This window comes from Bos taurus, chromosome 2, assembly GCF_002263795.3.
Source record: "Bos taurus isolate L1 Dominette 01449 registration number 42190680 breed Hereford chromosome 2, ARS-UCD2.0, whole genome shotgun sequence".
NCBI classification, from domain to species: Eukaryota; Metazoa; Chordata; class Mammalia; order Artiodactyla; family Bovidae; genus Bos; species Bos taurus.
This window is the reverse complement of record NC_037329.1, coordinates 95,918,894-95,934,012: the sequence shown is the minus strand read 5'-3', so window position 1 is coordinate 95,934,012 and position 15,119 is coordinate 95,918,894. Positions and strand designations below refer to the sequence as shown.

Here is a 15,119-nt window from a genome sequence, read left to right as displayed (position 1 = left end):
CTTACCACCAACGTGCTCACTGAAGTAGCACTTTTCATTTCCTTCAAGAACTTTCCCTTCACACGCACAACTTGGCTAACTGGTGCAAGGTGCCTAGCTTTTTGTCCTCTCTCGGCTTTCGACATGTTTTTCTCACCAAGCTTGATGATTTCTAGCTTTTGGTTTAAGGTGACAGATGGTGACTCTTCTTTCACATGGACTCTTAGAGCCATTGTAGGATTTTTAACTGGCTTAATTTCAATATGGTTGTGTCTCAGGGAATAAGGAGGCCCCAGGAAAGGCAGAGAGATGGGGGAACAACTGGTCCGAGGAGCAGCGACACAATACTCATGAATTAAGTTCACTGTCTTGTATGATCAAGGTTCATGGTGCCCCAAAACAGTTATGATAGTAACATCAAAGATCACTGATCACAGATCACCCTAACAAATACAATAATAATGGAAAAATATGAAATATTGAAAGAATTACCAAAAACTGACACAGAAACACAAAGTGAGCAAATGCTGTCAGAAAAATGGTGCCTATAGACTTGCTCGAAGCAGGACTGCCACAAACCATCAATCTGTAAAAAACACAATTATCTGTGAAGTGCAGTAAAGTGGAGAGCAGTAAGGCGAGGCACGCCTGGGCTTTGTAGGGTCGTGAATGTGCTCGGCACCTGCTGCCCTCAATAAATATGATGATACTCCCTCAGCTGCTGCCCCTCCATCTCTGCTGGTTGCTGGTCTGTTCTCCTTCCCTCTCTGTCTCTCTCTCCCTTATTTTCCTAAATTTAGCCCCCATGTCCTCAGCACATCTTGGATTCCCTTTCAGCTCTTCATCTTTATTCCTTGGCCTTCATTTTCAGTGCTTTTCATTCCACTTGAATGGATGCCAGCTTGATCCTGTTGATTCATTCCAGTTTATCAGTGGGTTCGGCTTCTTTCTTTCTAGACTCTTTGTTTTCACTGTTGCTGAATGTTACCATATTTATTTGCCTTGAGCTAAAAGCCACTTGAAGAACTCACCACCACCATGGGAGGAGATGGTTTTTATCAGCCTGGCACATTCTGGAATCCTTTCTCCAGCCGTCCTCAGCCCAGTGCTCCCAGGGGCCAGGCCAGCAACCTGGGCTCCTTCCCTTTTCTGGGATCTTCAAGACCATCACTCCAGGCCTCTCTGCCTTTTGACACCTTTGGGGAAGGGTAAACTTCTGAGATGTGGCTCGGTTCTGTCCCTTTTCCTCCTGGAAGCAGGTCCATGCACAGAGCCCACACTCCCTGTACTGTGAGAGTCACTGCATGTCCTGCCCTCACCCAGCATCAGCTTGCTTTTGCCTGCAGATATAATCCACGCCTCCAGCCTCTTCTCTCTCAATAAGTAAAAAGGATATTTTTGTTTTCAGCTTTATTCACTGTTTTCTTTCTCCAGCTTCTTTAGAACCCAAAGAAGAAAGAGAGAGATGCCGTTTATTGAGGGCCCCTCAAAGACTCCCATGGTGTTGGCAATGCATGAAACTGGCTAAGGAGAAGACACTAAGGAATGGAGGGGACTGTGGCAAACTGGAGAGAAAGTGTACCATCCAGGGAGGAGAGTGCCAGCTCAGCTCTAACTCGTTGCTATCTTCTGGGCTTTTAGGCTCATTTTAGCCAGATACTTACAAAAATTTCAAAGAAAGCCAGAGACCTTGATTTTTACCTGACATTTCCTCTTTTTTTTCTTATAGTTTAATTTTTAAATCAAAAACATTTTTGGGGGCCACATGTGGGATTTTAGTTCCCTGACCAGGGATCAAACCCATGTCTTCTGCATTGGAAGCTCAGAGACTTAACCACTGGACTGCCAGGGAAGTCTCTATCTCCCCACTTCAAAATGTTGACAACAAAATTAAAATTAAAACCATGAGAGCCAAGTTGGTGTGGAATGAACAAAACTTATCTGTAAGTCAAGGCTGTCCAAAGGCTGTCAGTCAGGGACAGCTGCCCGCATCCTGTCCTGGACCCTCAGCACCGCATCCTCCCTGCTCACATTTGCATGTAATTCCACTTCCATCATCCCATCTGGAAAACTTCCTTACAGTCCATCAGCAAGACTTGAATTCCAAATACCATGTGACACCTGAAGAGGGACATTGCTGTAAGTGAATGAGTTCTTTTGGAACTACAAGCTAATCATTTTCATTTGATAACATTTGATTCTCCTTTTGATCTGACTTACTTAAAATGTATACACTTTTATACTAGTTACATATCAATTAACATGCCCAGTATGAAAAGCAAATGGCTCCATCCCTTTTCTTGGAATCAGGTTGATAAAACACTGCTAACTCTTCAGCATCATTGACTCCAAGGTGCCTAATAAGTGGAATTTGAACTTAAAAAACTCTTGCAGTGAGGTGGGCCATAATTTTGTGTGATGGTTCTGAATTGTAACATTGATTCAACAAATATTTACTTGGTGTATGCATGTGTGTGCGTGCTCAGTTGCGTCCGACTCTTTGTGAACCCATGGACTGTAGCCCACTGGGCTCCTCCATCCATGGGATTTCCCAAGCAAGAATATTTGAGTGGGTTGCCATTTCCTTCTCCAGGTGATCTTCCTGACCCAGGGACTGAACCTGAGTCTCTTGCATCTCCTGCCTCTGCAGGTGGATTCATTACCACTGCACCACCTGGGAAGCTGTGTTTACTCAGCAGTTCTCTAAAAACCACAGCTGTGATGGCAAAACCCACCAGAACACAAGCCTGGAAACTTCTCCTGAAGCTGCCTCTTGTGCTGTTAAACAAGAATGTCAGGCTCAGCTGCAGCTGCTATGCAGCTGTGAACCAGGGCAACCTCACCGGCAACATGAAATGTCCGAATGCGGCTACTGATGCTGCCCATCCCCTTGGGGTAGAGCTCCTGGCAGTCCTCCTTTTCTCTCTCGGTGAGGTCTTACAGAAACTTTGACATTCAGAAGCTGCAGAATAACTTCAGGAAGATGGTAATGAACATGGTCATGCCAGGGCTCTGAATGTGATTAACTTTCTGTAGCACCAACGTGAGCCTTGTTCCTTAGGCTTCTCGAATATCCTCGAGACTGCCTCTCTGGCTGTGTTCACGTCATCCAGGGCAGTCAGCCTCACCCCGGAGCCACCCAGGGCTCTGTGACTCACCCAGAGGAGCTGGGTGGTGGTGCCCCAGAACCACCTCTCCTGTGGGGTGAAAGCCCAGGGAGTCGGGTCCTTCAGTGGTTCAGTGCCAGGTCTGACTGCTCTTCAGGCTTATCTACTGCCCACCTCCTACCGCCCCCTCAGGCTCATCTCCTGGCGCCCCCCCCTCCTACCGCCCCCCTCAAGTTCAGCTCCTGCTGGCCCCCCTCAGGCTCATCTCCTATTGCCCCCCTCCTACCGACCCCCTCAGGCTCATCTTCTGGCGCCTCCCTCAGGCTCATCTCCTGCTGCCCCTCTCTGGCTCACAGCTGGTCTTCCTTCCCTCTAGGGGCTTTTGTATTTTCTACTCCCTTGCTTGGAAAGCCTCCCAGCCTTTTTAAGTAGTGGTTTCTCTTTAATCTTTAAAAATTTCCATTTAAATATCACCCCCTTAGAGTCCTCTCCTTCCAGTGAGTTCCCTTACGGATTAGTGAAGATGGGCCAGGCTATTCTGCATTTGTGAATAAGCTCCAAATCTCCGTGGCTTAATAAGATGAAGATTTACTTCTTGTTCCTGTCACAATCCAGCAGCTCAGGGCTCCAGCTCCTCCTCACGCCTCCAAGGGCGGGAGGATGGGCGAGAAAAGGCTTTCAGGCAGGGACGCTATGGCCCTCACCCTCATGGCCAAGCCTACCTTACCTGAAAGGTGACTGGGAAAGCAGTCTTCCTTTATAGGCATTATTTCAGTTAAACCCCACAGCAGGCCTCTGAGGTAATGGGGAATAGAGTGCTCATTTTCCAGGTAGGACACTGAGGCTGAGAGAGGCTATGTGACTCCTCACCCCTGACCCAAGGCCATGCAGCTAAGTGGTGGAGCCAGAATTCTACCCAGGGCATCAACCTCCTGAGTCCACTCAGAACCCAAACTCTGTATTGCCTATGTTGCTTCCCTGTTAAAGATAACAAGCAAATTGATAACCTATAACTATTTTCACAATAATGCTGAGATGTTATTCACCTTTTTCACTCTCATTCTCTCATGAATAGATTATGGGGCTTTCCAGAGGCTCCCTACATATGATGATGTCATTGCTGTAACAGTGACATATAATGGCGATGTGGATATAATATTAAAATGAATTAACAAATAGTTTGTTTTACTTTCTTAAAACGTATCCTTTCTAATATAACATTAATAGATCTTACCCACACAAAGGGCTTCCCCAGTGGCTCAGACAGTAAAGAATATGCCAGATCTGCAAGGCAGGAAACCCAGGGTTTCCTGGGTTCGATCTCTGGGTCAGGAAGATCCCCTGGAGAAGAGAATGGCTACCCACTCCAGTATTTTTGCCTGGAGAATTCCATGGATAGAGGAGCCTGGTGACCTACAATCCATGGGGTTGCATAGAGTTGGACATGACTGAACAACTAACATTTTCACTTTCAACCCACACAAAAGTTCTCTGGGGGTTCTTCAATGATTTCAGAAAGTGTAAAGGATCTTGAGACCAAAAAGTTTGAGAACTGCTGCTGGGTTAGAAGTTCAGGGCAATGTGTTTTCTAGTCACAGTTCAAACGCTAGCGTACAGCAATTAAGAGTCTCAATTTAAACTTTGCACTCAATTAAGAGTGCAAAGTTTAAAAAATACCTTTTAAAAATGCCCACATCTTGGGGGTTCCCTGGTGGTCCAGTGGTTAAGACTCTGTGCTTCCACTGCAGGAGTCTTGGGTTCAATCCCTGGTTGGGGAACTAAGAGCCTGCATGCTGCAAGGCATGGCCAAAAGGGGAGGAAAATGCCCACACATCTCAATTTCTATACCTTTAAAAAGAGGTTATGGTACAACTATATTACATGCTTCCCTGGTGGCCATTCCTTTCAAGAGTAGTGGGGAAGTGTGGCCAATTTGGTCTTACTATAATATTCAATCAGTGAGGCTTCGACTTTCCAGAGATTGATAGCCTAATCAGTTTACCTTGGCCCATATTAATGAAAAGTCACTACAGGTAAAATTTATAGTAGCAAAACCCATTTTACCTATGTACTGTGTAAATAGCTCTTGAACTTGGCTAATGGGTGGTTATGTTGTCCCAGGCTGCTGTCATTATGGGAAATTTCAGTTTAAATAAAATCAAGTAGGCACTGTCTTCCAGTTCACTGCAGTGGCTATATGATGTCACAATGGCTCAATTTTATAATCTGATTTACCTTCCCATAGAAGGTAGGCCATGCGAGCAGAATGTTCACCGTAATGGAATACAGTGTCTGAATAACTTGATATTTATAATCCCTGTTACTTAATAGAAGGTGAACTGTATGAGCATAGAGTAGCCCATTTACAAACGACAGCTAAGGATTGCACAAGTGCAAATAATGCTTGATTTAAGGTGCAATAACAATGGCTTTAAGATGTTCTACCTTTTTGAAAAATTAAGATTCTAAATGATAAATTAAAAAGGAGTAAATCAGAATAAGTGGTTAAATAGGTCGGTGTTATATATGGTAATTGACATGTTTATCATGTTAAATTGACATGCTCACCACCTCCCAACAGTTCAATGACATAGGCATTACTATTTTGTTGTTATTCAGTCACTAAGTCATGCCCAACTCTTTGCGATCCCATGGACTGCAGCACCCCGGGCCTCCCTGTCTCTCACTATCTCCTGCAGTTCGCTCAAGTTCATGTCCATTGAGTTTGTGATGCCATCCAACCATCTCACTACTATTAACCTATTTCTGAAAAAGGGAAGAAGTTTATCTTTTTAGAATTTAAACTCAGATGCTATGATTCATTGGGCCAAGCTCTCAACCACTGTCCATTACTGGTTTGTACTATAAAATTATGAATTTTAAGCAAATTTGGAGTATTTTAAAAAGCTATTTTTCATTAAAATTTTGTTCTCATTTGTTGTCCTCGATGCTTTGTTGTGGATTGAGTTGTGTCCCCATAAAAGAGATGTTAAGCTCGAACACCTGGCACCCGAGAATGTGACCTTATTTGGAAAGAGGGACTTTGCTAAGATGCCATTAAGAAGACATGCTAGATTAGAATGGGCCCTAAGTCCAATGACTGGTGACCTTATAAAGAGCGGGAAATCTGGACATATAGGGAGAAGACTGCCGTGTGAAGATGGAGGCAGAAATTAGGGTTGCGTTGTCACAGACCAGGGAACACTGAGGGCCCCCAGAAACTGCAAGAGGCAGGGAAGGAGTCTTCCCTGGGATCTTTGGAGGGAGTATAGCCCTGCCTGCCTACACCTTGATTTCGGACTCCCAGCCTCCAGCTCTGTGAGGAAGTATCAATACATTTCTGTTTTTATAAGCTACCCAGTTTTTGTACTTTGTTATGGCCGCTCCAGGAAATGGATACACTGACGCCATGGGCTGGAGCCCCAGCTGAACTCACGCTCCTGAGAGCGAGGCCTTGACTACTGATGCACAGCTGTGCCAGACACAGAGTAGATGGCCCCAGAGACAATGTCAGCAAATGAACGGATGATCTGAACAAATTAAGCTAATAATTTGGTCTGGATTCTGAGACTGTTGGAAGGTCTAGTTTTGCAGTGAGATCACTAAGAATCTCAAAAAAGTAAATAAGATACTATCCTAAATATCTTTTGGAACAGAGGAGGATACAAAAAAAAACTTAGGTTTTTTAATTTGATGCAATGAATTGATAGGCAATAGGAAGCTACTGAAATGCATGGCTAGAAAGATTGTGTGCAGGCAGAGTGGTCTCTTTAGAAGTGGGCTTTGAGAAGGGGACCAGAAAAGTGAAAGTATTAGTTGCTCAGTTGTGTCCAGCTCTTTGCGACTCCATAGACTGTAGTCCACCAGACTCCTCTGTCCATGGAAATTCCCAGGCAAGAATACTGGGGCTCCCCTGGTGGCTGCAATGCAGGAGATCTGGGTTCGATCCCTAGGTTGGGAAGATCCCCTTGAGAAGGGAATAACAATCCACTTCAGTATTCTTGCCTGGAGAATCCCATGGACAGAGGAGCCTGGCAGGCTACAGTCCACGGGGTCACAAAGAGTTAAACATGACTGAGCAACTAACACTTCACTTTGAGAATGGGAGGATGGTAGAGTGACAACCTGGCAGGACACTGACCCACAGGCATGGCAGCAGGTCAGCCAGCCAGGAGACCACTCTCAGGCAGCTCACTCTCAGCAGCTTAGGTTCAGCCAAGGCTCCAGCCCATGAAGTCAGTGTAACCATTTCCTAGAGCTGCCATAACAAAGTACACCAACTGGAATGTGGTACAGACAATCTTATTTTACAAAGCAGAACTAGAGACACAGAGGTAGAGAATAGATATATGGATACAAAGGAAACAAGGGCAAAACAGGGCTGGGATAAACTGGGAGACTGGGGTTGACACATACATACTTGCAGCCAGTATTGGAATGTTTCAACCACCAGCAGGGCTGCCCAGTGTGTTCTGATGTTGGTGGCAGACAGGAGACCAGGAGGCCAGTCTACAGACAAGGGGGTTTGTCTCAGAGAAGGAAAGTGTTTAGGAAGAAACAGTAAGAGCCTGTTACACATTAGACAAATAAACTGAAGGATGGCAAATCATGTAAAGACTTCACGGTGCCCTCAGGTCAGAGACAGACCCCAAGCAAGCAGCCTGGTTGGAGGAGGATGTCAGGATGAGATGAGGGAGACAGAAACCACAGGCTTCTTCCCTGGATGTGCACCACCAGGGCCAGTGCCTTGAACACACCTCGGTCACCGAAGCCACCTGGGATCACATGAGTACTGATGAAACAGACTGAAGGCGTGGGCACTGGAAGGCGGGAAGGTTACAGATCCTGTGAACTAGGGAAAAGTCGGGGTAGCAGATGAGGGTGATGAAATAAGTTACAGCAGATGTTTAATAAATACTTCCTGTGTGCAAGGTACTGGTCGAAGAACTGAGCGTGTGGTCACCACCTTCCTCTTCCTATCAAGCTGTCAGGGTCATGATAAGACGTCCCTTTTGCGGATGAGGAAAATTCACAAAATGCTAATTCATGAGTCAAGGTCCTACAGTTAGGAAAGGATATGACCAGCAGTAAAGTCCAGGCTTTGACTCTAAGTCTGTTTTCTTAATTTTTCACTCTAAAGATACTCAATGCTGCTGCTGCTGCTGCTAAGTTGCTTCAGTCGTGTCTGACTCTGTGCGACCCCGTAGATGGCAGCCCACCAGGCTCTGCCGTCCCTGGGATTCTCCAGGCAAGAACAATACCATGCATTAAAGTGTTCAATGAGCTCTTCCATACAGCATCCCTCTTGGTGCCTGTAGCAATCCTGTGAGGTGAGTATTATTATCAACCCCATCTACAGATGAGGAAACTGAAGCTCAAGGTGTGGTAGTAACTTGCCCAAGGTCGTGAGATTCGGGACCAGTGGAAGTGGGATTCAAGTCCGCATCCTGCAGTCCCAGCCCCCAACTCTTCCACTGCTCGGCCGAGCTGCTGAGCAGACCACTGTTTGTGCAGAAGTGGTGATTTTGAATACACTGAACCCTGAAATTGCAGTAAAGAGGCTAAGTAGGCAAGAGCATAAGAAGAAAGGCCAGCATTCTGAGAAGCTGCAGAGGCCTGGAGGACCCTGGTGGCAGAAGGGCTACACCAGAGACAGGTGCCCTGATGTCCTAGAGGAAAGAACCTTTTAAGGTTCAGAGGACCAATGTCCAGAGAAGGCTGGTGCCAGGACAGAGCCAAGACCTGGCGCTGGCCAGAGGCGCTCTGAGAGAACAGAACATGCCAGTTGGGCGCCAAGAAGAGTAGGCAGGTTACAGGCAGAGGCAAGCCTATAGCACTCTTAAAATCCTGAATTTTTAGATAATAGGGGACTCTTAGACTTGTTTGATGGAGAAGGCAATGGCATCCCATTCCAGTACTCTTGCCTGGAAAATCCCATGGATGGAGGAGCCTGGTAGGCTGCAATCCATGGGGTCGCTAAGAGTCGGACATGACTGAGCGGCTTCACTTTCACTTTCCACTTTCATGCATTGGAGAAGGCAATGGCAACCCACTCCAGTGTTCTTGCCTGGAGAATCCCAGGGATGGGGGAGCCTGGTGGGCTGCTGTCTATGGGGTTGCACAGGGTCGGACACGACTGAAGCGACTTAGCAGCAGCAGACTTGTTTGAAGGCAAAAAGGAGAAGCCATTGGTGGAAAAAGTTGGGGAGCAATCCTCTCCAGTTCTGGAGAGAAGACAGAAGACTTAGGGCTGTGTGAGGTGGGGGTGGGGGTGCCTTTTCATCCTAGAATGGACAAGAAAGATGCAACCAGAGATCACACTTCTGTTTTGTCAACATATTTATCAAGGTGGGAGGGGAGGCTTCCCAGGTGGTGCTAGTGGTAAAGAACCTGCATGCCAATGCAGGAGATGTAAGAGACATGGGTTCAATCCCTGAGTTGGGAAAACTCCTGGAGAAGGGCATGGCAACCTACTCCAGTATTCTTGCCTGGAGAATCCTATGGACAGAGGAGCCTGGCAGACTATAGTCCATGGGGTCACAAAAGGTTGGACATGACTGAAGCGACTTAGCACGCACATGTGGACTCCAGTCATCTGCTGACAGTGAGTGTAGAGAGGAGATTTTTTTGTCTTTCAAACACAAGTCCATCTATTAGGATCATATTTGTTGTTTGGAAAATACAATAGCAAGTTATTATACAGGTGAAAGTTGCTCAGTAGTGTCCGACTCGTTGTGACCCCATGGACTATACAGTCTATGGAATTCTCTAGGCCAGAATACTGGAGTGGGTAGCTGTTCCCTTCTCCAGGGGATCTTCCCAACTCAGGGATCGAACCCAGGTCTCCCACATTGCAGGCGGATTCTTTACCAGCTGAGCCAAAAGTGAAGCCCTATTATATACATGAGGACCTTATAGAATGTTCATTTTCTGTTTATGTTACTTCCTAAAAAAACACATCAGAAAATACAATAGCTAAAGCAAAAAAGGGAGCTTTATTATCAGGTTACACTGGCATCCTGTAGACCCTGGGAGCCCAGCTGCAGCAGGACCTGGAGGACCATCTGGAGGCCTGGCTTCTCCACACACAGCACACCGGGTGGCCCTGATGGGCATGGCTTTTTCTCCTTTGTTCAAGGAACCAGCCCAGACTGAAAATATCAGGATTGTTTTTCTTCTGCAGGGGACACAAAAGGGAAAAAGCAGCTCAAACTCGTTTAAGCTAATTAGGGAATTTAACAGCTCAAATAACCCAGCACTCTGGCCCACTGGATCCAGGTGGTCACTTGGCACCTCGGGAGGTACTTCTCCTTCCACAGGCACCTGCAGGGGCTCCAGTCGCTCCTGGTTCAGTCCTCTTGGGACCAGATGACTAACAGGACTCGGATTTCTCGTCCTCCTCAACCCTCTGGTTCTCTGAGAGTCCCAGCAAGTCTCACGATTGGCCACAGGAAAGCCCAGCTTTGGTCACATGCCTACTTCTGACCCACCAGATAGAAGGAAATACTCTTTGGCCAGGCTGGGGCCATGTGTCTGGTCCTGGAGTCAAGGCTGAGGTTAGTCCCATCCCAAACATAGACGAGTAAGAGCAAATGCTACATGAAGTTCACTGTTTGCTGGGCATGGTTTTAAGTACTTTAGATAACTCATTTGAACCTCACCTTGCGTGCTAAAATAGTTTCAGTCAGGTCTGACTCTTGCGACCCTGTGCACTGTAGCTTGCGAGGCTCCTCTGTCCACGGGGATTTTCCAGGCAAGAATACTGAGTGGGTTGCTGTGCCCTCCTCAAGGGGATCTTGCTGACCCAGGGATTGAACCTGCGTCTTTTATGTCTCCTGCATTGGCAGGCAGGTTCTTTACCGCTAGCATCACCTGGAAGCCCTTGTTTAGTAGTTTAATCAGCACATTACCCCCTCTTTATACTGGGGAACAGAGTGAACAGTTTATAGCTGGGGAACAGAGTGAGGCACAGGTGAACGCATCCTAGCTAAGGTCTCACAACTAATTGAAACTAAGTTGCAGAGCTGGGAGTTTCTTATAAAACAAAACATACTCTTCCATGTGACTCAGAAGTGAAGCTCCTTGGTCTCTACCCAAAGGAGGTGGAAACTTATGACCATAGAGAAGCCTGTACAGGAATGTTTATAGCTGTGAAATGAAGAGAAGCAGAAAGCAAAGGAGAAAAGGAAAGATATACCCATTTGAATGCAGAGTTCTAAAAGATAGCAAGGAGAGATAAGAAAGCCTTCCTCAGTGATCAGTGCAAAGAAATAGAGGAAAACAATAGAATGGGAAAGACTAGAGATCTCTTCAAGAAAATTAGAGATACCAAGGGAACATTTCATACAAAGATGGGCTTAATAAAGGACAGAAATGGTATGGACTTAATAGAAGCAGAAGATATTAAGAAGAGATGGCAAGAATACACAGAAGAACTGTACAAAAAAGATCTTCACGACCCAGATAATCATGATGGTGTGATCACTCACCTAGAGCCAGACATCCTGGAATGTGAAGTCAAGTGGGCCTTAGGAAGCATCATTACAAACAAAGCTAGTGGAGGTGATGGAATTCCAGTTGAGCTATTTCAAATCCTAAAAGATGCTGTACTCAATATGCCAGCACATTTGGAAAACCCAGCCACAGGACTGGAAAAGGTCGGTTTTCATTCTAATCCCAATGAAAGGCAATGCCAAAGAATGCTCAAACTACCGCACAATTGCACCCATCTCACATGCTAGTAAAGTAATGCTCAAAATTCTCCAAGCCAGGATTCAACAATACGTGAACCATGAACTTCCAGATGTTCAAGCTGGTTTTAGAAAAGGCAGAGGAACCAGAGATCAAATTGCCAACAACCGCTGGATCATTGAAAAAGCAAGAGAGTTCCAGAAAAAAACATCTATTTCTGCTTTATTGACTATGCCAAAGCCTTGACTGTGTGGATCACAATGAACTGTGGAAAATTCTAGAAGAGATGGGAGTACCAGATCACCTGACCTGCCTCTTGAGAAATCTGTAGGCAGGTCAGGAAGTAACAGTTAGAACTGGACATGGAACAACAGACTGGTTCCAAATGAGGACAGGAATACATCAAGGATGTATATTGTCACCCTGCTTATTTAACTTCTATGCAGAGTACATCATGAGAAACGCTGGGCTGATGAAGCACAAGCTGGAATCAAGATTGCCAGGAGAAATATCAATAACCTCAGATATGCAGATGACACCACCCTTATGGCAGAAAGTGAAGAACTAAAGAGTCTCTTGATGAAAGTGAAAGAGGAGAGTGAAAAAGTTGGCTTAAAACTCAACATTCAGAAAACAAAGATCATGGCATCCAGTCCCATCACTTCATTGCAAATAGATGGGGAAACAGTGTCAGACTTTATTTTTTTGGGCTCCGAAATCACTGCAGATGGTGATTGCAGCCATGCAATTAAAAGATGCTTACTCTTTGGAAGAAAAGTTATGACCTAGACACCACATTAAAAAGTAGAGACATTACTTTGCCAACAAAGGTCCATCTAGTTAAGGCTATTGTTTTTCTAGTAGTCAAGTATGGATGTGAGAGTTTTACTAAAAAGAAAGCTTAGTGCCAAACAATTGGTGCTTTTGAATTGCAGTATTGGAGAAGACTCTTGAGAGTCCCTTGGACTGCAAGGAGATCCAACCAGTCCATCCTAAAGGAAATCAATCCTGAATATTCATTGGACGGACTGATGTTGAAGCTGAAACTCCAATACTTTGGCCACCTGATGTGAAGAGCTGACTCATTTGAAAAGACCCTGATGCTGGGAAAGATTGAGGGCAGGAGGAGAAGGGGACGACAGAGGATGAGATGGTTGGGCGGCATCACCGACTCAATGGACATGAGTTTGAGTAAACTCCAGGAGTTGGTGATGGACAGGAAGGCCTGGCATGTTGCAGTCCATGGGGTCACAAAGAGTCAGACACGACTGAGCAACAAAACTGAACTGAACTGATACCAACAGTGAAGTCTAATGTGTAAACTCTGGTCTTGGGGTGATAATGATGTGTTACCGTAGGTTCATCAGTTGTAATAAATGTACCATTCTGGTGGGAGATGATAAACGGGGAGGCTAGGCACCGGGCAGGGAGTGTTTGGGGAATCGTTGCACTTTCTTGCCAGTTTTATGCCACTAACATAAAAAAGTTAATGATGAATAACTGAGCAAAGCAAAGAAAGGAAGGAAAAATGGAAAAGATTTTCACTGGTGGCTTTCAAAGTTCTTCAAGTCACTTTTGCAGCCGAGGGTCCCAGCTTTCTAAGGAAATCTGGACAGAGAGCAGAGCACGCCCCCTGCGGGATGCGAGAGGAATAGGAAGCGGGGACGCGGGGGTCGTGGGGAGGGGCATGGTCCAGTCTGCCGGCCGGAATCACCCGGGAAGCTCTGAAAAATAGGATTGCTCTGGCCCCACCGCTAACCAGCTGAGACTTTGCAGTGGCAGCATCCAGCTCTGCAGGGTTGAAAAGCGCTCCAGTTTATTCCAAAGTGCAGGCGGAGCTGAGACTCGCTGCGAGAGAGCGGCGGCGGGTGGGTTGCAGGGTCTGGGGGTCAAGATCCAAGAGGAAAAAGAAACCTTCCAGGGAGAAGGAGGGTAGCTCTCATCTCGTCATTTTTGCCCCCCTCCCTCCAGCCCCCAGCGCAGTCACATTCCTGGATGCTCTCTCCAACCGCGTCCCTCCCATGGGCCTGCGGCCAGACACCACACTCTGAGCAGTTTCGTCTCGAGAACGGGTGCCCCCAGGGCAGGTGCGCTGACCTTTTGGCCGGGGGAGGAAGGAGACAGGATCCCGGCTGACCGCGCTAGCAACAACCCCGCATTTTCCACTCCGCAGCCACGAGCGCGCGAATTCACTAATTCGGACTTCACTTTGGTGAGATGGTGAATGGGTGATGGGTGGTGGATGGGTGACCACGTATTCTTAGGGGCGAATTTTCTCCTACACCCGCTAACTGACCCGCAAGCGCACAAATTTTAAAACCACACACACACAAAAGCGCGAGCGCGAGAACTAGCACAGAGACTGGCAGGTGGACCCACCGCCTGTCCAGCGCCAGGCGGGTGGTTTCGCGGTCCCCGGCCGCGGTGGCACCCACGCCCTCCGCGCCCCCGCATCTCCAGCGGTGTATATCCAGTAGTGTAGTAGTGTTAGTTGTTCAGTCATGTCCGACTCTTTGTGACCCCATGGACTAATAGCCCGCCAGGCTCCTCTGTCCATGGAATTCTCCAGGCAAGAATACTGGAGTGGGTTGGCATTTCCTTCTCCCATCCTGATGGTAGTGGACAGTGAAAACATTTAGGCATAAACTAAAGTGTTGGCTAGCATAGCTCACCAGTAGAATGAGATCACCTGTTTGTTGGCTTTCAGCACCGCCCTCAGTGTGGCGGATCTGCTCCCGTTTGGTGCTCAGTAGCGACTTGAGGATCTTTTTCATTAGGGCTTCCTTGTCTTTATCGACCACGGGGGCCAGCTCCCGTGCTGCAGCTCCTTGACGAGACAGTTGCAAGGACCGGTCCACGGCTTTCTGCAGATGTTTGATTTGGTCCCGGATTATGGCATTAAGGTTGTAGATATTCATTGGTTCTTTGCGAATGTCACTTGTATCTAATACTGGAGATGACGGTGGGGCAGTAATAACAGAGGGTATCCTAAAGCGGGATAATCATACTGTTAATGCCGTTTAAGTTCAGGATCGAGTCCGCCCAGTTTAAGTTCAGGATCGAGTCTGCGGTGGTCGTTATAAAACGCCCCGATTTAGAGAGCGTGGATCCCCCACGAGCTCCACCCTCGGTGGCCAGAGAAACTGACTTGCGGACACACACAGCGGGAACCCCGCCCCGCCCCCGCCCCCGCCCCCGCCCCGCCATCCCCGCTCTGGGTCCCCACACTACACCCGCCGCTCCGCGTCGCTGAGGCTCGGGGATCGCTTGTTCTGGGAAGGCGGGGGACCGGAAACGGGTGGCCCAGCGCCGGCCGCCCGCCCCCGCCCGGCCCGGCGGTCT

The 15,119-nt window shown here is 47.1% G+C and overlaps 1 pseudogene across 3 annotated transcripts; it reads right to left on the bottom strand.

The window, feature by feature from the left end:
- Positions 1-1,895: 1,895 nt before the first annotated feature.
- LOC784637 (bicaudal D homolog 1 (Drosophila) pseudogene) lies at positions 1,896-15,087 on the bottom strand (annotated as a pseudogene). Of its 3 annotated transcripts, XR_009491946.1 has the most exons (3): positions 15,011-15,087; positions 14,450-14,765; positions 10,063-10,263 (listed from the first exon to the last, which is right to left on the bottom strand). The product of XR_009491946.1 is annotated as a bicaudal D homolog 1 (Drosophila) pseudogene, transcript variant X1 (transcript). The 3 variants fall into 3 exon arrangements; XR_009491954.1 differs by lacking the exons at positions 10,063-10,263; positions 15,011-15,087 and adding an exon at positions 1,896-2,100 and having other exon boundaries at positions 14,467-14,967; XR_009491957.1 differs by lacking the exon at positions 15,011-15,087 and having other exon boundaries at positions 14,467-14,964.
- Positions 15,088-15,119: the final 32 nt, after the last annotated feature.